General features: G+C 42.6%; 1 long non-coding RNA gene across 1 annotated transcript in view; it reads right to left on the bottom strand.

The window, feature by feature from the left end:
- LOC117796969 overlaps window positions 1–19,083 on the bottom strand; it is a 119,822-nt gene extending 100,739 nt beyond the window's left edge. The window contains exon 1 of the long non-coding RNA XR_004621768.1: window positions 18,975–19,083. This is a non-coding gene — a long non-coding RNA (uncharacterized LOC117796969). The remainder of the gene's footprint in view (window positions 1–18,974) is intronic.
- Between the last annotated feature and the right edge of the window lie 6,747 nt (window positions 19,084–25,830).

Below are 25,830 nucleotides of genomic sequence, written 5' to 3'. Positions count from 1 at the left end.
GGGTGGGCAGGCCCTGGGTGGCTCAGTTAGTGAAGCAGCTGCCTTCAGCTCAGGTTATGATCTCAGGGTCCTAGGACTGAACCCCATGGGGGGCTCCCTACTCAGCAGGGAGTCTGCTTTTCTCTCTCCCTCTGCCCCTTCCCCTTGCTCATGCACACAGGCACTCTCGCTCAAATAAATAAACTGTAAAACAACAACAACAAAAAAAAAAAAAACAGAGCAGGGAACTAACTGGAAAAACAGAACTGTGGTTTGCAGTGTCCCAGCCCTGGCATCACACAGCAGGGTACAGAAGGCGGAGAGACCAATAGCTTAATAACCAGTGCACCCTATAAATGTCTTCTATACTTGAAAAATTAAAGTAAATCAAAAAGAGAAAAACAAACCAAAACACTGACCACCACCAGAAACAAATGAACCTAAGTGTATAAAATCAATAAAACCACACAGGGAGGAGAATTATTTTAAGTATAGGAAACTGTTTATTCTTACAGTGATACATTCCAAGGACAAAAAGAACTGCAAAGATATGCGAAAATGCACTCTGTAGGTTTACCGTTGGTGGTAATATTGTACTTTAGAAATGATTTTATGTGTATTATAGGATAAAGCAAACCAGTACATTAAGGATGTTAAGAACAAAGATTCTCAGTGCTAAATACAAATGTAAAGTGTAAATTCTCAGTGGAAAAAATGTACCAATATAAAAAAAAAAAGTGTTTTTTTTTTTTTTCTTAAACCTTATAAGGTTAAATTTGAACTGAAAATAGTATGGAGTTTTTGTTTTTTGGGGTTTTTTTTTAATAAAGATTATTTATTTATTTGACAGAGATAGACAGCCAGCAAGAGAGGCAACACAAGCAGGGGGAGTGGGAGAGGAAGAAGCAGGCGTCCAGCGGAGGAGCCCGATGTGGGGCTCGATCCCATAACGCCAGGATCACGCCCTGAGCCAAAGGCAGACACCTAATGACTGCGCTACCCAGGCGTCCCAGTATGGAGTTTTTTAAAGATTTTTCCTAGCTCTCCTTGTAGGAAGGGCCTAGCACCAATGATACCTAGCAATGAACAAACCTAGTACTCAGCTCTCGGTTTCTAAGTATCATACACCACAGAAAGGCTCATTGGAGAAATGCTTGATTCCATCTCTGGGGCACAGAAAGTACTAGTCAATGTGGGACATGTTGTGTCAAAATGTAAGAAAGGGTCCAAAGACCAATTGAGTCATGACGAAAGGATGCAGGGAGCTAGCTTGAATCAGTTCCCAGTGGTCAGATTTGGAAGAGTTTGGCAATAGTAATTATAACTGATTACAATATTTTTAATTTAAAAAATCATTGTATACACAGTAAAAAAAAATGTTTTTTAAAATCTCTTCTCTGCAAAGAAGGTCTATTAATAAATGTACAAGGAACTACAGAAGTAGAAAATCACCATTTTGCAACTTCTGATGTAATAATGGACAGGTAAACATAATCAATCGGTGTTAAAACCATCAGGTGAAAGATCTTTGGAACACCTAATCCAGCCAGAGATAACATGCTGATTACAAAGGAGAAAATGTGCCATTTCAATGGTGAGATGTGAAGGGCAGATCTTAATAAAGTGAGCACATGTAGCAACACTCTTACCAGGGCAGCCTGACACAAGGTGGCTTCTTGTGTGACACAATTTGAAGTGTGCAACCTAACTTACAAAATTTTCACGGCATAATATTTAACATGAATATAATCGATTCTCTGGATCTAAACGAGAGGAAATACAGAGGATGGGGCAGCATGCAAAATGATACCGTGAGGGTGAATCAGATGCATATAGAATATGGACACCCTACAAAAAAAAAAGTTGGTAGCACTGTGGGGGTGGGAAGGTCAATTCTAGGTTAAAAAGAATCAATCGTAACAACCAAATGTAGTACATGAACCTATTTTACGTTTTCCTAAATGTGAAAAATAGTCTTTAGACAACTAAAGAAATTGAATATGAGCTGAGTATTATATGATGTTATTGAATAGTTATTAATATTCTTAGTTGTGATAATGGTATCGTGGTATAGAAACAAATACCCTTATTCTTATGAGAACATTTAGGGATAAATGGTTATTATATCTGCCATTTCTAAAACATTTAGGGGTAAATGGTTATTACAACTGCAATTTATTTTCAAATGGTCCATAGCAAAGACATATACATGTAAATATGAAGAAAGGGGCAAAGGTGGCAAAAAGTTGATATTTGTTGAAATTAGGTAGTTATTTGAATGTTTGTTAAATTATTCTTTCAACGCTTTAAGATGTTTTAAATTTATTATAATGTTAGACTAGGAAATTTATCATTACAGAAAAGAGCACAGTTGTGAAAACTTAGAAACATTAGATTACGGTGCAAGCAAAACCCAAGAAATTAGAGTGGAAGAGAGAGAAAATACAAAGACCCAAGGGATCAGACCACGAATTTTAAAATCTGACGTGTAGATACAGCAGAAACAGAGAAATGAAAAATGTTGAGGAAGAAATTGTCAAAGAAATAATGAGAAAATTTTCACAAAGTTGAAAAATATGTCTTCAAATTGAGCGGTTCCAATGATTGCTAAGTGGAAGGAATGAAAAGAGATCAACCATGTAGACTTATCCTGGTGGCATTTCAGACCTCCAAAGACCAAGAGAAAAGCCTAAAAGCTTCTGTAGAAAGGAACAACAATCAAACCAACATTAGTCCTGTGAGAGCAACAATGAATTAAGACCATGGAATAAGTCTCCTACATCCAAAGGGAAGATAATTTCAAATATAAAATTCTACAGCCAGCCAGGCTATCAATTCAAGTACTAATGCAATATACAATCATTCCCAGATATGCATCTCAAACCTTTACTGCCCACTTACTCTTTCTTAGGAACTACCTGAATATGTTCCACAGTAAAATAAGAAAAATATCAAAAAGAGAGGAAGAGGTAAAATATAAGGAGTATAGTGAAAAAATAAATCTCAGGTTGATTGCTGTGAATCAGGCCTAGAAAGCAATCAGTAAATTAAAACAGGAAGTCACAGACCTCTGAGACAAGTGTCTTTAAAGAGATTAATTATAAGCGATAAACAAATTAGTACGAGATGGAAAAGACACACGAAGATTAGTAAAAGAGAAAGGGAGAGGACAAAGACCATATAACTTTACTCCCACACAGAAGAATAATCAAAAACTGAGAATAATAATGCAATTTCTTTCACAGTAGCATCAAAAAAATAGAAATAATTATAAAGTGTAACACCTACATAGTGACAACTATAAACATTATGAAGAGAAAGTAAAGAATATCAATATATAATGAAAAGTTAACCCGTGGTCATGGATTATAAGACTCACTATTTCTAAGATGGCGGTTCTCCCCCAAACTGATCTACAAATTCAAGGTAACCCCTACTGAAATCCCAGCAGGCTTCTTTGTAGAAATTGAAAAGCTGATCCCAAAATTTATACAGTATTGCAAAAGCCCAAAACAGTTTTGAAAAAGAACAACAATGTTGGGGAAATTATAATATTTGATTTCAAAACTTATTATATAGCTGTAGAAATCAAAACAGCATGGTATTGGCATAAACATACATAGATCAATTGAACAGAATAGAAACCAAACATAAACCCTTACACTTGTGGTCAATTGATATTCTACTTAGGTACCAACATAATTCAACTGGGAAAACATGGTCTGTTTTTAACAATCTGTGCTGGGACAACTGGTATCTGAGCAGTGAAGTATTGACTCAGTGAACTTAGGTTGCCCAAACCTTGCACACTCCAAAGACCTTAGGGTTGGCCCTTGACCAACTTCTGGAAAATGAACTCTGAGGGAGTCTTTGGAATACCACACCTGATAGGAGTGTGTTTGTGTATCTGAAACCTTGGGTTGTACCAGACAATTTAAACTAATAGTGATTGGTGGTGAACATCAGTTTTTATATGCCTGAGCTATGCTGTATCCATTGACCTCTTGAGGACTGGAGACTAAGAACCTAAGGTCGGCCATGTAGATGTTCCATGCCTATGTGAGCTGACCCCCAATAAAACTCTGAACTTAGCTGAGCTTCTGTGGTTGGCAACACTTCCCATGTGTTGTCACACATTGCTGCTGGGCAAATTGAACCCCATCCATGCAGAACTAGTGGATGACACTGAAAGATTACATTTGGTTTTCCTGACATGTGCTACAAGCATCCTTTTCCTTTGCTGATTTTAGTTTGTAATTAATTTTTCTGCAATAAATTAGAACCACAAATATAATAGTTTTTCTGCATCCTGTGAGTCCTGAATCCATCAAAACTGAGGGTGGTCTTGGGGCCCTTCACAAACAAAAACAAAAACAAAAAAAGGAAAGGAAAGAGAAAGAACTTAGACTTTGCCTTATACTCACAAAAAAATTAACTCAAAATGAATAATAGACCTAAATGTAAAAGGTTAAAGTATTAAACATTAGATGAATGTTGGAGAAAATCTTCATGACCTTGGTTCAGACAAAGATTTCTTAAATATAACACCAAAATAATGATCTTTAGGAGAAAAAAAGCTGATAAATTGAACTTCATCAAATTTTAAAACTTTAGCTCTTCAAAAGGCACCATTAATAAAAAACAATCCACAGATTGTTTTATATAAAGATATAAAAATATGACAGAAGATATGAAAATGTCTTAAATCATATGCCTAATAAAGAAGCTTGTATCTAGAAGAGGAAAAAACTCTTAGAGCTCAATAACAAGAAAACAACCCAATTTAAAAATGGGCACTTGGGTGGCTCAGGTGGTTAAGTGTCCAACTCTTGATTTCGGCTCAGGTCATGAACTCAGGGTCATGGGATCGAGCCCTGTGTTGGGGTCTGCACTAAGTGGAGAGTCCGCTTGAGATTCTCTCTCTCTCTCTCCCCCTTTCCCTCCCCCTGTCCACACCCAATAAAGAAAGAAAGAAAGAAAATCTTTTAAAAATGGACAAAATATTTGAAAAGATAGAAGATGAAAAGATGCTCATCATTAGTCATTAGGAATATTCACATTAAAACCATAATGAGACAACACTGCACACCCACTAGAACGGCTTTAATCCAAAAGAATGACATTACCAAGTATTGAGGACATAGAGAACTTGCAATTCTCGTGCATTGCTAGCGCGCGTGTAAAATGGAAACCAGTGGCTCTATCTTTCAAAAGTTAAATATATACTTATATGACCTAGTGATTCCACTCAAGTCTCTACGCAGAAGAAATAAAAACATATATCCACACAAACACTTGCATGCTAATGTTACAGCCATGTTACTCGTAACAGCCCAAACCTGGAAACCATTCAAATGTCCCTCAGCTGGTGGTAAATTTGCTGAAAAATCACTGAATGTACACTTATAATGGGTGAACTTTATGGTATATAAGTTATATCTCAGTAAGTCTTTAAAAAACAGTTCCAAGAAAAACTACTTCCATAGGAGGATGTCCTGGACGGGAGATGAAGAACTAAAATGAGGCAGGATTTTGATTCATTGGTGGAGCGTATAAAAGGAGAAACTTCACCTTGAGTGGAACGGGATTTATATATATTGAAATATAGAAAAGGAACGGCAATCAGAGTTTTGTTCAAATTAACGATTTTACAAACCACAGAAATGCAAACATTTTTGTATGTTAATTTTTAGAATAAACCTATTGATAGAGTATAGAAGACTTTAACCACGGTTACAAAAAAATATACAAAAGTTCTCTTATGGTGGTTAAACTGTGGCACAGCTGACCAGAGTTGCAGAGTTGAGGGGAGTTCAAGAAAAGGCTCACCTTTTAAAAAAGAAAGAAAAAGAAGAAGGGGGGAGGGAGGGGGAGGAGGGGGAGGAGCGGGAGGATGATGATGATGATGGGAGCTTGGAGTTAGAGTACAAAGTTGATCAAGCCAGAGATGGTGGTTTAGTTCTAATGGTGGAAATTACAAAGGTAACTAATAATAAAACTAAAAATAGTGACCAAACCATCAAAAAATCAGGAGAAAAGACATGCTGGGATGGCAGAAGTAAACTTTCCCCTCATAGATTATTATAAGATCCCAGAGAGTGACCAATCCCTGAAATTGCCTTAGTTCCAGTGCCTGGCAAGCTAAATTGTTGGGGTTCTGGGATTCTGTAGACGCCTCTGTTTCTTTAATATAACTGTCCTGTCACTTTTTCCGCTTAGACCCACTTTAAATTTTGCATTCCATTCCATCAAGGGGGCATGCACTAAAGGACTACGGGAAAGTGGGCATGTTATAGTCAGTGACCTAATTAATTATATGAAGTCCATCTAATAAGAAGTCTCAGTATAAGGAAGTTCTCCTGACTGCAGCTATAAAAACACTGTCCAATCTTTAGATCGTATCAGTAATTAATGTGATATTTTGACCTCCATTTGCATTAAACCTTGTTGCTAATTCTCAATTCAAAAACAGTGGGAAAGAGGGATGTTATTTATTTAGTTCCCATAAAGATCACATACTACCTCTACTGTGCTCCCACTTTTGAAAAATGTGTGTGAGAGCGCGCACACACACACACACACACACACACACACACACAGAGGCTGGAAATGGATGTGGTCACATGCCATCAGTAATTATTGATAGTGTCATGGGTGGGGTGTATTTTCTTCCTTTACTCTCATGGGTTTCTTGAATTATTTTCCCAAAAACCTGCATTAGTTTTTAAATGAGAAAAAATATATATTTATTTGGGTTTTGGACATGTAAAAATCTCAGGCCTTCTATCAGGAAAAGGTAAATTTGCCAAAGAAGGGACAGAGAGCAGGTGCCTTTGCTCATCAGCAACCAACTTAATTGCAATTTTTAAAACATTCTTGTAAGTGTTAGGTAAGACCTCATTTGGGGGCCAAAACCATCTTACATGCTCAGAATGCTTATACCCAGCAAACCCGAGTCCTGGATTAATTTCACATACTTCTTTGGCCACAGTCAGAAACTTATGATAAAATCTTTAAGAAAAAAACAAAAACGTTATTTATTTATTCGACAGAGATAGAGACAGCCAGCGAGAGAGGGAACACAAGCAGGGGGAGTGGGAGAGGAAGAAGCAGGCTCATCGCGGAGGAGCCTGATGCGGGGCTCGATCCCATAACGCCGGGATCACGCCCTGAGCCGAAGGCAGACGTTTAACCGCTGTGCCACCCAGGCGCCCCTGATAACGTTTTAGTAGCAAGCTCTTGAAAAACCTTAGCGAGGATAATCACCCTTCAATTCATTATTTGGAGATCAATAAAAAGAACTAGGAATAGCACATAATACAAGCTGAGTTTAGTCTACCTTGCTGCTAAGTAAGGTTGCTTTCTCTTTTCATTGACCAACAGTATGGCTTGCACCCAACCGGCCACTGCTTGGGGCCAGAGTGAGACAATATTCTCTTCCTACTTTATGTTCCATTGACTTTTTACGGTGGCAGGTATTGATCTCCCTTTGCGCCATCAGATCGGCTGCTGCAGTCCGATTCTGGGCCCGGGTCATGACTGTAGGTGATCAGCCTTTAATGGGCAGGAGAAATGGAGGTAGATGATGATTTATTTTGCTTTTGTCGAGCCTTTTATTACAGACACAGCTGTTGGGAACCTTCCCAGCTAAAATCAGGCATAGAGTGGGGCAGGTGAGCTGCCCTGCTTTCCCAGAGTGCCACAACCATAAAACAAACAGAACATTCCAGGAATGACTCATTTGATTAGAGGAGCCAAAAACAGCCCTGCAAGCAAAAGAATAAAAGAACAAGGATCATTTTTCAATAGGGTTACTGATGGACTCTGGGCATGGACAAAGAAAGGATGGAGGAATGCTTGTCTGCTTATTATATAAAATTATATAGCCTCAAGGATCATTCATATCTTTGCTGGAGAGCTGATAGCAACAGTGACTGGGCTTGGCTTGGCTTAGGCAATGTCTCTCTGTTACATATATTCCTTTATTGTTTTCTCCAAGAAAAAAAAGACTGCTGACTTCATTGTTAGAGCAGAGCCATATAAGTCAAATCCCATGCAATGCATTTTAAGAGACTGACAACATAATTCTATTGAGCTGGAATGCTGTTGCATCAGATACGCTGGCTATAGGAAGTATGCGAGCCACTTGAGCCCTAGAGATCGTAGAGTAAGGTTAACTCCTTGTGGTCTTGGGATTTCTAGACAGAACTCTCACTGCCTTGTTACACAAATGTGGAAGCGGAGAGAGAGAACGTGACATTTTAGAAGCTGTGCCTTCCTGAAGAACAGGAGTGGTAAGGGGAAATTTAGGTTTCTCTGATTTCCATCTGGAACATGAGAGAAATATGGAGGACACCAATAATATTGGGTCAGGAAGATAGAGGTCTTAAAAGCTTTAAATGACTCCCTGAGTGGTTCCCACCTGCCGCTGAGGTTGACAACCATGACTCTAGGCCCATCCCTTCCCCAAATGTTCTGAATTGGACGGAGCAGTTGTTTCAAAGACAATGGTCATTAACATGTCAAACAATTACATAGAAAGATTTTAATTCCATGTAGAGAAAGTCAGTTCTTGGAGAGCAGGAACGGTTTTATCTTTCCTTTGGATAATACCAGGACCTGGCTACACAAATAATAGATCCTATTGAACTCTTTGATGATTAAATCACTAGTCTTAACGTGAGAATAAGGTCACTCTGGGACTTAAAAGGTAAACAAGATTTTCTCAATCCACCAGTCCCCCCACTGTGGAAGGTCCACTATCTTTACTCATATTTGTATAAAAGTCCAGGAGATTCATACTCCCAGAGTCCCCTCTGATGTTAATTTCATGCCTCTGCTGAATTTTTATTTCCCCAACCGCAAAGCAGCAAAACACATTAAGACCTTCCGCAGGAAAGGATTTCATTCTATATCACACAACCAACTAAAATCCCATATTATACTTCCCCGTTCTTCAAATTCTGTTATCCCGACTCCAGAGATTTCTCACTTTTTGCCACCCCAGTTAACCTGTCTTATACCTGATGGCGCCTTCTCTCAACCCTCCCCCACCTCTTCCAACTCACCCCCTCAGGCGCCCCCTACTCCAAACTCCCAGGTCTTTCACTCATAGGACAGATCTGCTCTCGGGGCCCTACTGTTCAACAGCTTCAAGCCCACCTTGACACCTACCCATTTAGGTGCTCAGCTTAATGTGGTCAGTATCTCCTTTTTAGCAGCACAAATGGATTGGGAGAGACCCTGAGATTCATTTTTTAACAATTCTCAAGGGGGGGCAATGCTGCCCCCTTGCAGGAGGAAGCAGTAATGGAACTGTGGTTTCTCCAGTATCACTCTTCCAGATCCCGAAGACATGTCAAACCCATAAAACTCAAAACTCAGTTGGAATCTCTAGAAAGACTCCATCTTTAATTCAGAACTTTACACGGATTGCTAAAGTGCTTCTAAACTTTGAAATCAACATCCAGTCCATAAAAAGGAAACAACAGTCATGTGCTAATACTGGCTGTGTGGTCATTTACTTTAAATAGACTGTATGATGTCTAGAGGCATCTGTTTAGTATTTGAATAACACTTATCAGGAATACCAACTTCCAGAGGATTTTAGGAAGAACTTCAAATATGATTTTCAAAATCAACACCAGACAGGTTATGAGTGTAAGGATTGTTAGACGTCATTTTTCTCTGATAAAATAAATGTAAGTGAAGGGAATTTAGGACACAGCATGGGCTAGACAGAGGGTTAGGGCCTCACCACTCTTTCCTGAACCAGGAAAATAACATCAGCAGCCCCAGTATCCTAATCCTTAGGACAATCGAGGGCTCTGTTTGTCCTCTGTCATTCCCACTTCACGGAGGACTATCATCTGACCCACATGGGGAGTGAGCAGGTAGCCACCACAGTGATGCCCTATCAGCCTCACAGAGAGCCTGTCGTTTAAGATGCTTCTAGAAATGCCAAAAATCAGAGACATAAGGGCCCTTCTGTTCTTACAAGAACAGGTAGCAAGGCTATTTCGGTGTCTCCTTGCTAACAAAAATGAGAACATTTAGCAGAATTTGGTTTAAGGCTATTTTCAATATGAAATATCACCTAGTAGAAATATTATAGGGGGAATATAAGGATTTTTGTGGAATTTTAGCAAAATGGACCAGAATATTGCTGAATGGTCAAATTAGCTAAGAGCAGTTCCCCACACAGAGCTGTCCTGTTTCTAAACAGAAAACAGGGGCAGCATTGGTCAGGACAGACTGGCCCTCAGTGTGAGGACTCCCTGACAGCTTGAAAGAGTTTCAGACACTTGCCTAGCTTCATGCAGCCAGTTAGGGCTGGTGTGCGGCTGAAAGCCCATGTCCTTCTAAACCTCAGCTTCCTGGAATTTCTAAGATCTTGAGCATTTTTTTTTTCACCTCTTTTCGGAGGTATTGCGTTGGTGTGGTCTGGAGAAGAAGTGCAGTGTTCTCCATTATTATAAAAGCATCTTTAAGCTATGATCCTCGGCCTTCAGTATGTACAAAAATCAGTTCAAGAGATTTATAAAAATGCAAGTGTGATTCCCAAACTTTACTCCCTGTAGTTCACTGTATTGGAAGTGGAACCTAGAAATCTGCATTTTTTTCTCCCATTTTCAGGGGGCTTGGATGTAAATGGCTTGGAACTATAGCTGAATAAATTACCTTCTAGAATGTTCACTTGGGTTTCATTACAAGTAAGGAGAGTCATTCTGGTAGAGAAATCTAATGAGAATGCTTTGGAGCACTTGCCCCAGAAAAGAGGTTAGGTATTAATCTTCAGAGAATGAAGGGACCCTTCAATGCATGAAGCCCTTAGAAGCACTAATTGAATCTGGGCTATGTTATTTATTGAATAGTATATGTATCTACTTTCCTCCCAGTATCTATTTATTCTTGATAGTATTGTTCTGCTTAGGGTGTTGCTTTTCTAAATCCAAACATTAAAATCCATATATTCCTTACAGTCATTTGGGTAGGAGATTTTATATAAAGGTTTAAATCTCATTGTGAGCTTCAAGAAGGGGTTCTCAAATAGGAGCATATATAGAAGTCAACCCGGGAAAAAGAGAGATGCTTCCAGGTGCCATGTCTCCTCCATTAAGGCTACAAAAATAACTGGCCTAAGGGAGCCAGGAGTGCACTCCATGCCCCGGGACAGGAAGAACAAACTTCATATGGGGTCATGCGGTCCCAGAGCCCCGCGTCCCACCCAACGAGCCATTAAATGACACCTGGTAGTGGAGTGTCCTCTTGCATGATAAGCACCAGAAACTGTGGACAGAAATGCAGATTCCCAGGACACCCCACAGATCTACTGAATCAGAACCCCCAGAAAACAGGCCCCAAATATGTATTTTAACAAACATTGCTCACGACTTTTTTATTGCTACTAAAGATAGGCTACAACCCCCAAAGATGATTTTTGTAATTAGATTCATGCCATGCACAAAAATCTCTCACCTGAGTGCCTGCCATGGTACCTGGGGTCTTTTTAAAAGAGAGTCTTGGGGCGCCTGGGTGGCACGGCGGTTAAGCATCTGCCTTCGGCTCAGGGCGTGATCCTGGCATCATAGGATCGAGCCCCACATCAGGCTCCTCCGCTATGAGCCTGCTTCTTCCTCTCCCACTCCCCCTGCTTGTGTTCCCTCTCTCGCTGGCTGTCTCTATCTCTGTCTCTGTCGCATAAATAAATAAAATCTTTAAAAAAATAAAAAATAAAAAAATAAAAAATAAATAAAAGAGAGTCTTGGTACAGCCAAGTGACATTCGAGCAGAAAGAAACAAGAGTACAAAGATGGGGTATTGGGGAGAAATGCAGACATACTCCAGGAGGCTGAGTCAGGAAGGTGTAAAGGTAAACAAGTGATTAGAATCTACCATAAGGGGCTGTGGGAAAAGCCTTGTTTTAAAAAAAGATAATTATGGTGTCAAAAGGTGCCAAATGGGTTTCATTTTATGTATTCTCATAACGTATATGTTTAAAGATATAAATGATGCCATTAAAATACAGATTCAGGACAAGCAGGAGTCGACGTGCTGTCTGGCGTGCCGCATCTAACCACGGGCTATTTAACAGGAACACGATTGCTAATCACCACGTATAAAAAAACAGAAGGATAAATGGTCTGCTCTGCTGAGGGCCACGAACCAGAGCACAGAAATCCTCTTTTGAACCAGGCAAGATTTCCCACGAGGGAGGAGTTTGCAAAGTACAATTTAGGCTGCTATGACTGGAAAGAAAGTCTAGCGATCAGAGTGGAGAGGGCGGAAACAGGAATCGCAGGTTGGTCTCTCGGGTTGAGCGCCCCCGTGTGTATTGTAAGCAGTAGCACGACGGACAACAGCACGATCATGGACGCTGGTAGAATGCTCCAGTTGAAAGGGAAATTTTTATTTTATTTTATTTGAGAGACAGAGAGAACACAAGCAGGAAGAGCAGCAGAGTGAGAGGGAGCGGGCTCCCCACTGGGCAGAGAGCCCCATGCGGGACTTGATCCCAGAACCCTGGGATCACGACCTGAGCCGAAGGCCAACACTCAACTGACTAAGCCACCCAGGCGCCCCTGAAATGGAACTTAGATCATCAGGTTGAACTACCTAATTTTATAGGTGAGACACCGAGGCAAATAATTTAGTCTCCCTGGGCTTTGATATCATACCAACTCATTTGTGCCAAGGCAAGACGGCAGCCCACATGAGGCTTCTCATTCAGTGACCTTTCTTCTACACGAGTTCCCAAAATGTGACTGCTCTAAGTCATGACAGACAATAGAATTTTCTCTAACATCAGCCTCCAAATCTTAAAATCAGATTATATAAGTCATTCTCAATTTAAACCTCAATTATTTATTGAATAACTCCTATATGTAAAATATTTCTTAGATGTTGGAATTAATCCTTTCCTCTAAAAAAAAAAAAAAAAAAAAAAAAAACCAAAAAACAAAACAAAACAAAACCCAACCTAGCAAAGAGGTTTCACGGGAGCATGGTTATTGGCCGTCTTCTACTCTGTATGTGCTGAACGGTTATCGTGGGTTAGGGTAGTAACGGATTCTGATACCAGTACACTGACACTTTGTGCTTGTTGTCCACCGAGATTTTCACAAGAACTGGAAAATACATTTCTCAAGGATCTCCCTTAGCAACAATCCCAAAGAGTTAACAAATGGCACGTTTTAAGGTGGAGTGGCTCTGTCAGCCATTACCAGTACTACTGAATAAAGACAGTTCAGAGACAGAGGAGGCACACGTTTACCTAGATGTGCTTTCAGAGAGGAAAAGGGGTCCATTTTCATTCCAGAGAATTCTTCTCCAAAGTCCACCCAACAGGATAATAGTTTTCAAGCTGTATAGAGCCCAAGAGTTCCCATAAAGGTGCTTCTGAATGGATGGTGGGGGGGGCGGGGGGAGGAGCAGGACCTACAGACATGGGGTGTGGGAAAAGCAAACCCTGGATCAACTGAAATAGTACCTCATAAACTGGGGTCCCCTATAAGCTCTCACTCCCCCCCCGTCCCCCCACCACCACCACAAGTCTCTGCTGCTACTAAAAACATCTGAAAACCTCACACTAAGTCAGCACATATATCCAAAATCCTAATGTCATCGAATGGCATATAGAACACTCTGCAACAACCAAAAACCTTGGTTTACAACTATATTTATTTCAAAGAGATTGGCCTGCCCTCTCGGTATCGGAAAGCGTCTTAGATCAGAAGCATTTCTAGAACTCTCTCAAGGAGATCAAAACAAAAGAAACATTTTAAATAATCGGTTTCCGTGGGGTATATACATAAACGTGAAAGCCCTTGATAGCTCTCAGACGTCTTTTATTTCTCTTCTTAAAAAACGCAATAACTTCCTGAATTCTGGTCTCTTGAAACCTGTCTTAATTATACCCTCACTAGTAAGTTTGCTACACAATGGTAACCACAGATGTCTGTAATCCTTGTCTAGTGAAAATGTCATAGAAAATTCTGCGTGATCTCTATTAGCACCACGTAATTAAAGGTCCTGATAGACTCTGGGAGGGTCTCCGCGGGGATTGTAACCAGGGCCTCTTTGGACACGCAGCTAGCTGAACAGATTGGCCCTGGCTCAGACTGAACACAACTTCATCCCATTGAATGGATTAACGGAACAATCATCAGCAATAAAATGCTATGGGGATCTGAGAAGTTAAATGCATGGTAACAGTCATCCCAGTAAAACTGTTCCGGCAACGACTAATGAGTCACCTCGACTTAATAATGTCTCCGTCATGCTAGGAAAGCAACAGAAATGGAGCCAAGCCACATGTGAGAAGTTACTCGAAGTCTTTGTGAACCGCAGCCTTCTTGAGTCTTATCTGACAAGTTCGTCCAGCAAGTGTTTACTGCACCTGTACCAAGCGCAGGGCGCGAGGGAGGTGAGGGCCCCTCTCGGGCTCTGTTCATGAAGCGGTAAGAGGCTTTATTTCTCTGCCTTGCTTCCATCCGTTCCCCCACCCCACCCCCCGCAGAGCCCGGATTTTTAGATCGCTCGGGGGTCACTGAGGTCAGGAAAGGGATGGAGCCCGGCTCCCCAGCTCTGCTGACCGCTTGGACTTCAACTTCAGAGAAAGCGCCCTCTCCTGTCACAGCCCATCACAAAGGTCTCACTTAAACTGTAAGAACCCAGGGAGCAAATGCTTTCAACAACCAAATCGGGAAGACAGGAGAGAAACAGAAGGTGTTTTTCAATTACTACCTTAATAAAAACGCAAACCAACCAACCCTCTGTGAGCATCAGCTGTGTAGACGTGGTGTGTGAGGTACCAAAAAAAAAAGTGACCAAGGTTCGGAACTGCCAGAGAGAATTTAACCATCTGAGCGGGGAGAAAAAAGTGCTATAAATATGACATTGCCTTGAAGAGGCAACAAAGCACTTCGGAAAGAGAAAAACAATGCTTAACCCAGCTGCAGGGAAGAGCAGGGGTTCACACTGAGGAAGCACGAGGTACAGAGGGGATGGCTGGCCCCTAACCCCCATTTGTATACTAAACAGAAAGGCAGAGGAAGCTTCTATGGGATTCTTCCCCTCTCTGTTTGGCTTCGTATTTTTTCCAAAATACCTTCTAATTGGGAATCCTAAGCACCACAAGATCACATTTCCGTTTTTTCTTTTTTTCCAGATCCAGGGAGAGGAGGACTGACCTGGGCCTTTTCTGTCCCCTTTACAAAAGGTAGAAAAGCCACTTGGAGGAGGCTGAGCTCAGGAGGCTGCAAGGACACGGTCAGATTCCTACCAGAGAGTCAAAATCAAAGCATAGAGCCTCTAATCTCCAAAGAGCCTTCCTGTCCCACTACGACTTCTTATTCCCTCAACTAAGTGGGTTTTGGTTTCTTCCACAACTGCAGCATGATGATTTTTGTGGAAACCCAAAGCGCCTGCCGGTCAAAGACCCAGGAGGCCCGTGTAGACAATGGTGAACTCCCACGTCATCCTCCAAGTCCTGCACAAACACCCACCCCTCCGCCCAGGACTTGCTGTCTTACCTGACTTTGAATTCCTGACGTGGGAGCAGGGACCACAGAGAACTTTATTTCCAGGCTTAACTGAAGGAGCCCAAGAGCAATGAGCAGAAGGACGACGTGGCCACCTGCTGATGAAACGCTGCATAACTTCGCTCCAGTCGCAAGCTGGGGTGCAGCAAAGGCGTCTCTCCACGCTGGGCGAGTGCAGGAGAGCAAAACCGCTCAAGCCCTGCGCGTGCAAACGAGCTGCCTGGCACTCGGTAGTCCTCGATGTTCTTCCAACTCCTGACTGCACCTGGGACCTTTTAAAAACTATCAATGCCCCAGCCCCACCTCTGACAAATTAAATGAGAACATTTGAAGGATGGTGCCAACGTGTTGTTGCTGTTGTTCAAAAGCTTTCCAGGTTTTTCTAATTGGACCGCCATGAGCAGTGATCCCATGGGATCTTCACACATGGAGCAAGACTTCTTGACTTCAGCTGCAAATGCTCTCTTCCTGGCTTTCATGTCAGTGATGTTATTACTTTGGGGGGCTGTTAGAAGCTAATAAGAAAGGAGGGTAGAGAATGCAAGCCCGAGGACCCTCTCAGATGCTGATGTTGGTTTCTGAAATCAACAAGTCTTGCTCCTTGTTAAGAACCCACGATATTCAACCTTGTCAGCGTTAATGCAACAGAGCACACACAGGATTGGAAGCCAAGACTTTCCCGACCAAAAGACACAGTGAAAGAAGACCGATCCCATCAAAAGATACTCCCTCCTTGATTCTGCTTTAATATCATTTCCAGAGACTCTGAGTTGATTGTGTTGGGGTAGGGCTTCGGGCATACGTCCTTTTTTGCAAACTCCCGTGGTGCCTGTAATGTGTGCCGGGGTGGGGAAGCAGCAGCCCAAGGTTGTCCAATGTTGCTGCATATGAGAATCACCTGGGCAGCTTTTAAAACTCCTGATGCCCCGGGCCGCACTTCACACGGACTACATCTGAACCACTGGGCGGGGGACCGCGCATGACCATTGTCCAAGGCCCGGCATGTCTCCACTGTGCAAATCTAAGTTGAAACCAGTGCTTAAAAGTCCACTACAGAGGAAGGAGCAACAAAGAAGGGAAAATAACTAGATTCTGAGCTCTGCTTGGCCACGAATTTGCATGTGACCTTGGACTTACCACTTTGCTGTGCCGGGTCTCAGTTTTCCCACGTGTGAAATGGTATCCAAGATTTACTCCGGCTTAAGGCACAATCCTCTGTGCATCTGAAAAGGCTTTCCTGCAAACCCCCTCTTACCACCTGTGTTGCCCCCAGGGCTCTGTATCTACAGCCCTCCCTGCCGTTGAAGGATGGTCAGCTGCCTCAAGGATGAACAATCCTGAGCATTGGCCCCAAGGAAGGAGGGTAGGAGCCTTCTCAATTCTTCCCTACTCTCCACTTAGACCGAAGGTGGAATGTAACCGTGCTCTGAGTAGGACACCTGTCGCTAGCCAGTGTAACCAAGAGTCACGGTCAGCATGTGGACTGAGATGGTTCATCTGTCACACACATAGAAAGAGCTGTACTTTACTGAATTGTAGCTTCAGTTGTTTCCCTGCAGCCCAGTGCATCAGGCACACGTTCCCTGTTCATCTAGACGTACATCACTAGCCGTGAGTCACTCGAGCAAGGGTCCTCTGGACTTGAAACGCTCTGCCCACATTGCTTATTTCTAATTTCAGTACACAGGCAACAGCGTTAAAACGAAAGCCAGAGAGAGAGGGTCATCGCAACCCAAGAATCCAGCCCCTTCTTGATAACCCAGTGTCCTGGCACAGGCATTACTGAGGTTGTCAGAGACCAGGGTTCAAGCCCAGCTTGCCCGAGTGCTGGCTGTGTGACTCTGGATAAACGAATCTCGGCTCATGAAGCTCCTTCTCTTCCCCTCTCTAAAGTAGGGATCAGACCTGCTAGTTCTCAGAAGGGCGAGCACCGAATGAAGCAATATAGGGAGAGAGCATTTTGTAAAGCGTTATTTCTCTCCCCTTTTCCCCTTGGACTCCCTCATCTCTACAACACATAAACATTCATTTTTAAAGATTAAAATGCCTCCCTGCTGTGATAGAATTTCCCCTACAGATGGGGCCCGGGAGATAACCCAGACACCACGTTGCTGTCATCTAACCCATACAAAGGAAGCAGGGCGCATGGAGACGCTACCCATCAACACAGGACTTAGGAGAAGGCACTGGTGCAATTAACGAGGAAACAATCACCATTCTCATTGCCAATTCCATATGAATGTTAGATTTTATCACCAGGGAATGTGAAATCACGGCACCCAGGTAGAATCTAAATATAAGACAGAAACAGAAGAGTCCTGGTTGTCAAAAAAAAAAAGTGAGACTATTTTGTGAATCAAAGGCAACAACAGGATGATAGCAAAGTATTGTCCAGTGAGAAACAGAATGGTCTTTATCTGCGTACAAGGAGAGGCACGGCCTGCTGCTGTCTCTTTGTTCCAGTCCTTCCAAGACCAGGGAGCGCAAACACATTCAGCTGTTGAATGAATTCAGCAGCAGTCCTATAAGCCCCCAGACTGACAGGGAAGGAATCTTCTCCGTGTTACAAGAGAGACCCATTTCTACCTGATAGGATGCAGGTTACTGGACAGTGACGCAGAGGATAAGAAGGAAGACAACGGTGGCGGCAGGGAGCTTTCTCCCCAGTGATAGATGAAGAAACTGGGATTCGGACGCTCATCCTACACAAGCCAGGACTTCTCACCCCAGACTCAGTGCTCCTCTCTGCACCACAAAGACACTACGGAAGATGTACTTTCAAGTGAATAAAAATATGTGCGCCACTCCTCTGAAATCAGACTGCCGTCAACCTCCACATGGTCCAAAAATAGAAGTCCTGATAGTAATCGTTAATCATGGCTGACTGCGTCCTATATCTCAGGCACTTCTTAAAATAACGGTCATAGATCGACTCATTGAACTCCCAACAGCCCTCTGAGTGTGTGCTACTATTTACCCATTTTACAGATGAGGGAAAAGATGCACTGAGATGCCCACTTAGCTGCCTGAGAACACACAGCAAAGCTCTGATCCCATCAGAGCCACGATTCAAGCCCAGGCCTTTGGCTCTGGCTCCCACATGCACAACCACTACTCGATAACCACTATTTGATAATGTACAGGAACCAAAGACTCAGAGCATTAGCAATAACTGCCCCAAAACGCTGTTCGGCATGTACCCCGTGATTTCTTAAGCTTCACCTGGAGCCTCACTGACCCTCACTTAACAGCTAATTCCTTACAGCTTTACAAAGCAGTCTTACACACGAGGACAGCAAAATCTGGCACCTGCCGACAGCTCCACCTCTGTCTCCCCATGCTTCCCTAGTCTCACTAGCTTCTCTACTGCTCACCTCTGGGCCTTTGCACCTGCCATTCCCTTTACCTAGAATGCTCTTCCCACCATCCTCTGCCTGATGACTTCCTACTCACCTTTCAGACGTCAGTTCAAACGTCAGCTTCTCTGGGGGTCTGGGTGGCTCAGTTGGTTGAGCATCTGACTCTTGATTTTGGCTCAGGTCATGATCTCAGGGTCCTGGGAGCAGGTCCCGAGTCCGGCTCTGTGCTCAGTGAGGAGTCTGAGGATTTCTCTGCCTCTACCCCTCCTCTCTCTTTCTGTCAAATAAATAATTTTAAAAATAAAGATAAATGTCACTTTCTCCAAAAGGCTTGCCACCATTCTACTTTTCCATAGCATTTTTCTACCAGAACACTTAGCACAATTAGTAATTATAGATTCGTTTGTGTGATTGCTGGCTTTTACAAGGGCAAGAGAAGAGACAATTCGGCTCACCCCGGGCCAGCTATGCCCGGCAGCTTCAGAACACAACAGATGTTGTTGGAAACATCGGTTAATTAATGGCACTCTTTCACATACAGGCATACTTTGTAGACGTCACACGTTCAGTCCCAGACCACCACAATAAAGCAAAAATCACAATAAAGTGAGTCAAGTGAAATTTTTTGGTTTCCCAGTACATTGTAAAATTTATGTTTACACTACACTGCAGTCTATTAAGTGTGCAACAGCATTAAGTCTAAAAAAACACAATGTACATTCCTTAATTGCTAAAAAAAAATGAAAAATAGAATACATAAAAAAGTTGATTGTTAAAATATGCTAACCATCACCTGAGCTTTCAGCGAATTGCCATCTTTTTGCTGGTAGAGGGTCTCGCCTCGAGGTTGATGGCTGCTGACTGATAGGCAGGTGGCTGTGGAAATTTCTTTCTCTCTCCCTTTTTTTTTTTTTTTTTTAGATTGATAGTGTGAGCAGGGGGAGGGGCTGAGAGAGAGGGAGAGAGAGACTCTTAAGCAGGCTCCATGCTCAGCAGCATGAGCCCGATGCAGGGCTGGACCCCATGACCCTGAGACCATGACCTGAGCTGAAATCAAGAGTCACTTGCTCAACTGACTGAGCCACCCACGTGCCTGGAAAATGTCTTAATATAAGGGAACAATGAGCAACAGTGTTGTATGGTGGCAGTTGGTAGACACACTTGCGGTGAGCACAGCATAACCTGTGAACTTGTAGGATCACTGTGTTGTACACCTGAAACTAATGTAACATTGTGTGTCAGCTGTACTCCAATTTTAAAAATTAAAAAAAGAAAAAGAAAAGAAAGAAGGGTGATTACCAGGGGATGGAGTGGGGGAGGGAGAAATGGAGAGATGTTTGTCAAAGAGTACAAACTTGCAGTTATAAGATGAGTAAGTTCTAGAGATCTAATGTACGGCATGGGGACTATAGTTAATAATAACGTATTAGAGCGGCGCCTCAGTGGTTCAGTCAGTTAAGCATCTGCCTTCAGCTCAGGTCATGATCCCAGGGTTCTGGAATCGAGCCCCACATCGGGCTCCCTGCTCAGTGGGGAGCCTGCTTCTCCCTCTCCCTCTGCCCCTCCCCCTGCTTGTGCATCTTCACCAGGAGGAGATTCCATCCCAAGAAACCACTTTCCGGGCATCTGGGTGGCTCAGTCAGTTAAGCATCTGCCTTCGGCTCAGGTCATGATCTCGGGACCCTGGGATCGAGTCCCGCATCGGGCTCCTTGCTCAACAGGGAGCCTGCTTCTCCCTCTGCCTGCTGCTCCCCCTGCTTGTGCATGCTCTCTGCCCCCCCCCAATCTCTGTCAAATAAATACATGAACTCTTTAAAAAAAAAAAAAAAAGAAATTGTAAACAAAAAGGGAAAAAATTTTTTTAAAAAAAGAAACCACTTTCTTCGCTCATCCATAGGAAGCCACTCCTCATCCATTAAAGTTTTATCATGAGATTGTGGCCATCCAGTCACACCTTCAGGCCCCACTTCCAAGTCTGGTTTGCTTGCTCTTTCCACAAACCTTCAATCTGTAACACACGCAGTATCTGTGCAGTGCAATAAAGAGAAGCATAATAAAACAAAGTATGCCTGTGATTTCCATAACTCTAGGAGGTGGGGATGCAAAGGTGTATTAAACTCAGTTAATAGATGAGAGTTTTTAGGACCAGAGAAGGTTAGGGTGATTTCCATAATCACCCGATGCTGCCTTCCATCCGCCCCATGAGAAAAGTTAATAATGAAGCCATCCTTTGTTTTCAACAGCAAATAAGCTGCGTGCTTACAGGGTCAGACAAGCATGCTGCCAAAACCAGCTCTGTGCGCATCCACCTTTCTTATTCACCCAGCATTAGAAAAACGTGCTGCTGACATTTGAGAGCCATTGGAAGTCCACAGTGTTCTAGGCACTGTACAGAGCAAACCCTTGGTTCCAAACATGACCTAACAACACAAAAAGGCAAAACCAAGCAATTTTGAGTTGTCCCTAGAGTTTAGCCCAAAAGCCTGGAAGAGACTAATTCAGCATTTGTTTGGAGTCAGCAGAAACAGTAACCAAATGCATAGAAAGCGTTGTCCACGTGACCTTCATTGGGTCATCAGCGTCTTGGGCCCTTGGATTTGTCCCATAAAAAATAAAAAACCTGGATCCAGTGATCTCTAAGGTCTCTTCTTCTCTGAATGCATATGTCTCCCAAACACACTTGTAGATTTGACTGCTCACAATTTGGCAGAATAAGGTCTTGACATACTAATGATTTTCTTATATTTTCCTCTTTCCCATTTAAGAAGGTAGAAGTCAATGCATCCACTCTTTAGAGGAAGCCTGGGGCAGACTAGAAATCAAAAGTCACCCACGTGCAATTTCTTCCCTAGCTTTTATTTCCAAAAGAACCAAGACCATATAGGAGAAAAGAATTCGAAAGTTGAAAGTTGAGGAGAAAGAGATCCGCAAATACAGGAAGCAGATGACTTGTAGACTGTTCCCTGGAAATGTCCAGAAGGGGACGAATGCCAAGAAAGAACGTCATGGGACATGATAAAGCCTAATCTCCTAGTCTGGGGGTTCCCAGACTTGCCAAAGCTCACCAGGAAACAAACACAACCTGAAAGCCCCAGAGAAGCCGTATCTGGACAGACCATGTGGTCTGGGACAATGGCATTCGCACAGGTAACCACCATGTACAGAAGACAGGTGACCAAACAAGGCTTGCCAGGGTGTTGGCCCTTGCCTAAGATTGCAGAAATGGGGTAGGAGTGGGGGTTGTATTTTGTTAATTTTTTTTAATTATTCTTTTAAAAAGAGAGTCATCCTTTAGGGAATTTCTGAACATTCTGGAAGACCTTTGAAGCTATTTTGGAAGACCTACTGGAATGTATCCTTTATTTACATCAATGTAAGGTAGTTATCCAGTCATTGCTTTTAGAGGAAAATGGGAGGCCACATTACATATGAATGCAAAAAAGTACTGAGTGAGCTGTCAACTATTGAGTTGAATCATGTAAAGTAGATGTTGGTTTAAGGAAAAGATGTCCCAGGAGAGATGATGACTATTATATACAGGGTTCTCCATGCTCCTTCCCTCCCCTGCAGGAGACATATATACAATCATGTTGGGTGATTTAAGGCAGGGTGACCCACATTTTGGAAACTGTGCTGTGGACTATTGTGATGCCCAGGCTCGACCCAGAAAATCTACACTGGACCATGATTTGAAGCAGTTAAGAAAGATAGCTGTGTTTACATTTGGAGCAAATTGGGAGGAAAAGGACAATCCTGGACATGAGAAGCAGATGCTAGAATGCTTTTTGATCTAGCATCCTGAAGAATGACTGTATGACCAGAGTTACGGTAGATAGGTCCTCAACCACTATGATGATTTCTGCCAAGGACCGAGTCTTGTTCACACCCTGGATTATCTGATCCTGGAGGTAACACTACTTCCCAGAAGAAGCAAAACTAGCAGCAAAAATACTGGACTCTTTGGCAGCCTGAACTTTTACTGATGGCGTCCATCCCTGACCCCTTTGGACTTAATAAGTAAACCCAGGGGTCCCTGGAAATATCAGAGAAGAGAGCCTCTGAATAAAAATGAATGTTTCTGGGGCACCTGGGTGGCACAGGAGGCTAAGCCTCTGACTCTTTTTTTTTTTTTTAAAGATTTTATTTATTTATTCGATAGCGATAGAGACAGCCAGCGAGAGAGGGAACACAAGCAGGGGGAGTGGGAGAGGAAGAAGCAGGCTCCTAGCAGAGGAGCCAGATGTGGGGCTCGATCAGAACGCTGGGATCACGCCCTGAGCTGAAGGCAGACGCTTAACTGCTGTGCCACCCAGGTGCCCCAAGGCCTCTGACTCTTGATTTCAGCTCAGGTCATGATCTCAGGGTTATGAGATCGAGCCTCACGTCAGGCTCTGTGCTCAGCATGGAATCTACTGGAGATTCTTTCCCTCTGCCCCTCCCCTGCTCGCTCGCTCGCTCTCTCTCATAAATAAGTCTTTTTTAAAAATGAACATTTCTATGTTAGGGTGGGACACAAAGCCATGATCATTCGGATATTAAATACGTTGTGATCTTATTATATCCTGAGCTGATGAGATGGATGTACATGGCAGTATGTTTTGTATTCATATCGTTATGGGTTAGAAGAGAAGGGGGTATCTTTTTAAAGAACACCTTTAACCCAACCACTCAGAATCAAATACTGTTAGTATTTGGGGACATATACTTTCAGAACTATTTCCTGAGTAAATGTACAAATGCAGATATGAGACAGAGTTAGTCCTCTAAAAAATTAGATAATATTATACAAACTGTTTTATAGTCTGTTTCCTCACTGTAAAAACAATGTGAATAACTGGGGCATCTGGGTGGTTCAGTCAGTTGGGTATCTGACTCTTGATTTGGGCTTGGTCGTAGCCTCAGGGTTAAGCCCCCACACACTGGGCTCTGCACTCAGCACAGAGTCTGCTTGTCCCTCTCCCTCTCCTCTTCCTCCTGCTCATGCTCTCTCTCTCTCTCTCTCTCTCTCAGATAAATAATCTTTTAAAAAATGTGAATAACTTCCCATATCAAATATAGATCTCCATCACTTATAATTCAGTTATTCTCCATTGAATGAATGTATCGTAACTTTTTAATCAGTTCCATGTTAATGAATAATTTGGGCATCAATTTTAATATATAATAAATAGCATTATAGGGAAAATCCATTATGTCCATTCCTTGTACAACGACACTCATTATCTCTTCCAGAACTGTTGTAATACTTCATAAATAGTATCGTTTTGTCTGGTCTTGGCACTTTCAAAATGATTCTCTACTAACTGTCTCTCTACACCGGTTTTCTGAATTCTGAAATACGGAATTCTTCATAAGCTACACTCTGCTGACATTACTTATAATTTGACTGGAGTGAGGTATTCTTTTTACAATCTGATACGAAGAGCGATCTCTGTTTGAAAAGGACTGCCCTCTCCATCATTAGAGAAACTGTAGTCTTGAGTTATAGAAAGCATCCATTTGTTATACAAGCCCACAGTACTGTTCAGTAGACCCACCCCTAGGGTATGCGGGGCCCTGGACATTATTTGATTTTAAAATGTGTTGCAAAATTCATGGGTCCATATGAAGCATAGTGATTATTAATCACAAAGAATGGATAGAGAGAGATACTTAGAATTATTGTTTAATCAGTAAAGATTTTTCAGAGCATCCGGGCACCATTTCTTCCTGTTCGGGTCCATCCTTTCTTCTTTTTTTTAACTGTCAAATGTGTCATGAGTATAAAATGTCCGATGAGAAAAAGTAGCCACACACTTGTTCACAATACTTAAGATCTTCAGAAGCTCTTTGTATTGAAACAACATAGATCTTCTTGCCTTTGCAGTTCCCAAATACCATTTATTTTGTGCTGGTTACTTCATTACTCATAATGCTGCACAATCCATTGCACTGCCTGCGAAGCTGGCTTCAAATGATTCTCTCAAAGGTTGTTACTGTGCTTCATTGGTGAAGACGACAAACACAAGATTTACCCAGAGTAATAAAGGAAAATGTGGACAGTAATTTGTTTTCTGGCTATGTTAAATTTATCATCCAAAATTTGATAGGATAAACAAAAAAATGTATCTTCCAACCATGTCTTCCCTGTAATCACTGCATTCTTAAAATGTGAATTCTTTCCATGATAACCATACACCAGCCTTCCACATCCTGCCACGTTTAAGGAGGATAGCAGGGCCCTGTGGTCACTGTAAGAGATGTAGACCCATTCACGTAAGGAAACTTCATCCCTTATGAAGAACCTGAAAGACCACAGTATCCCCATATTGATTAGAGGCAAGAGAGGCCATGGATTGGAAAAGTCCACTGGTGTCACCAAACAAAAGTCTTGAAAGTTCATGGAGAACATCAGCACGTCACGACTGGAAGACTGACCAGTGATGTGGAGCCTGCCAAAAAGGTAGAATGACCACCATGAGGGCTAGTGGAAGGGGACACCCTGGGTAAAGGACACCTGGCCTCACCCCTGCCATGACCATGTACTGTGGACTAGAGGTGGCATTGAAGTCAAGTCAGGAAGGTGAGAAAAGAAGACACATAAGCTCACACCCGTGGCTCAAGACCAAGGTGGACTATCAGAAGCTCAGACCATCCTGAGTCTGACATGATGAGAATCATCCAAAGTCAGCTGGCCTCAGCATTACTCTGGTGGCCCAATCTCACATGACCTGCAGCAGGAACAATCGGCTGCCCTCCTGGACCTGGTCCAGCCACAGGGCCCCGGGACAACCCCACAGGCATGAGTTCAGTGGCGCATCTGGTCAATCCCATGGGCACTGTGACCCTGGGCAAACCCAGGTCCCAGAGAGTCTTACAAAGTTCTGATGTAGGCGCTCCAAAGCATGGAGCCCTCTGAGGCCCAGGACCCAGGCAGGTGCCCTAAGGTGAATACTGTTGCTCACATTCTG

Source organism: Ailuropoda melanoleuca, chromosome 17 (assembly GCF_002007445.2).
Source record: "Ailuropoda melanoleuca isolate Jingjing chromosome 17, ASM200744v2, whole genome shotgun sequence".
NCBI lineage: Eukaryota > Metazoa > Chordata > Mammalia > Carnivora > Ursidae > Ailuropoda > Ailuropoda melanoleuca.
This window is presented reverse-complemented; position numbering and strand designations above follow the sequence as displayed.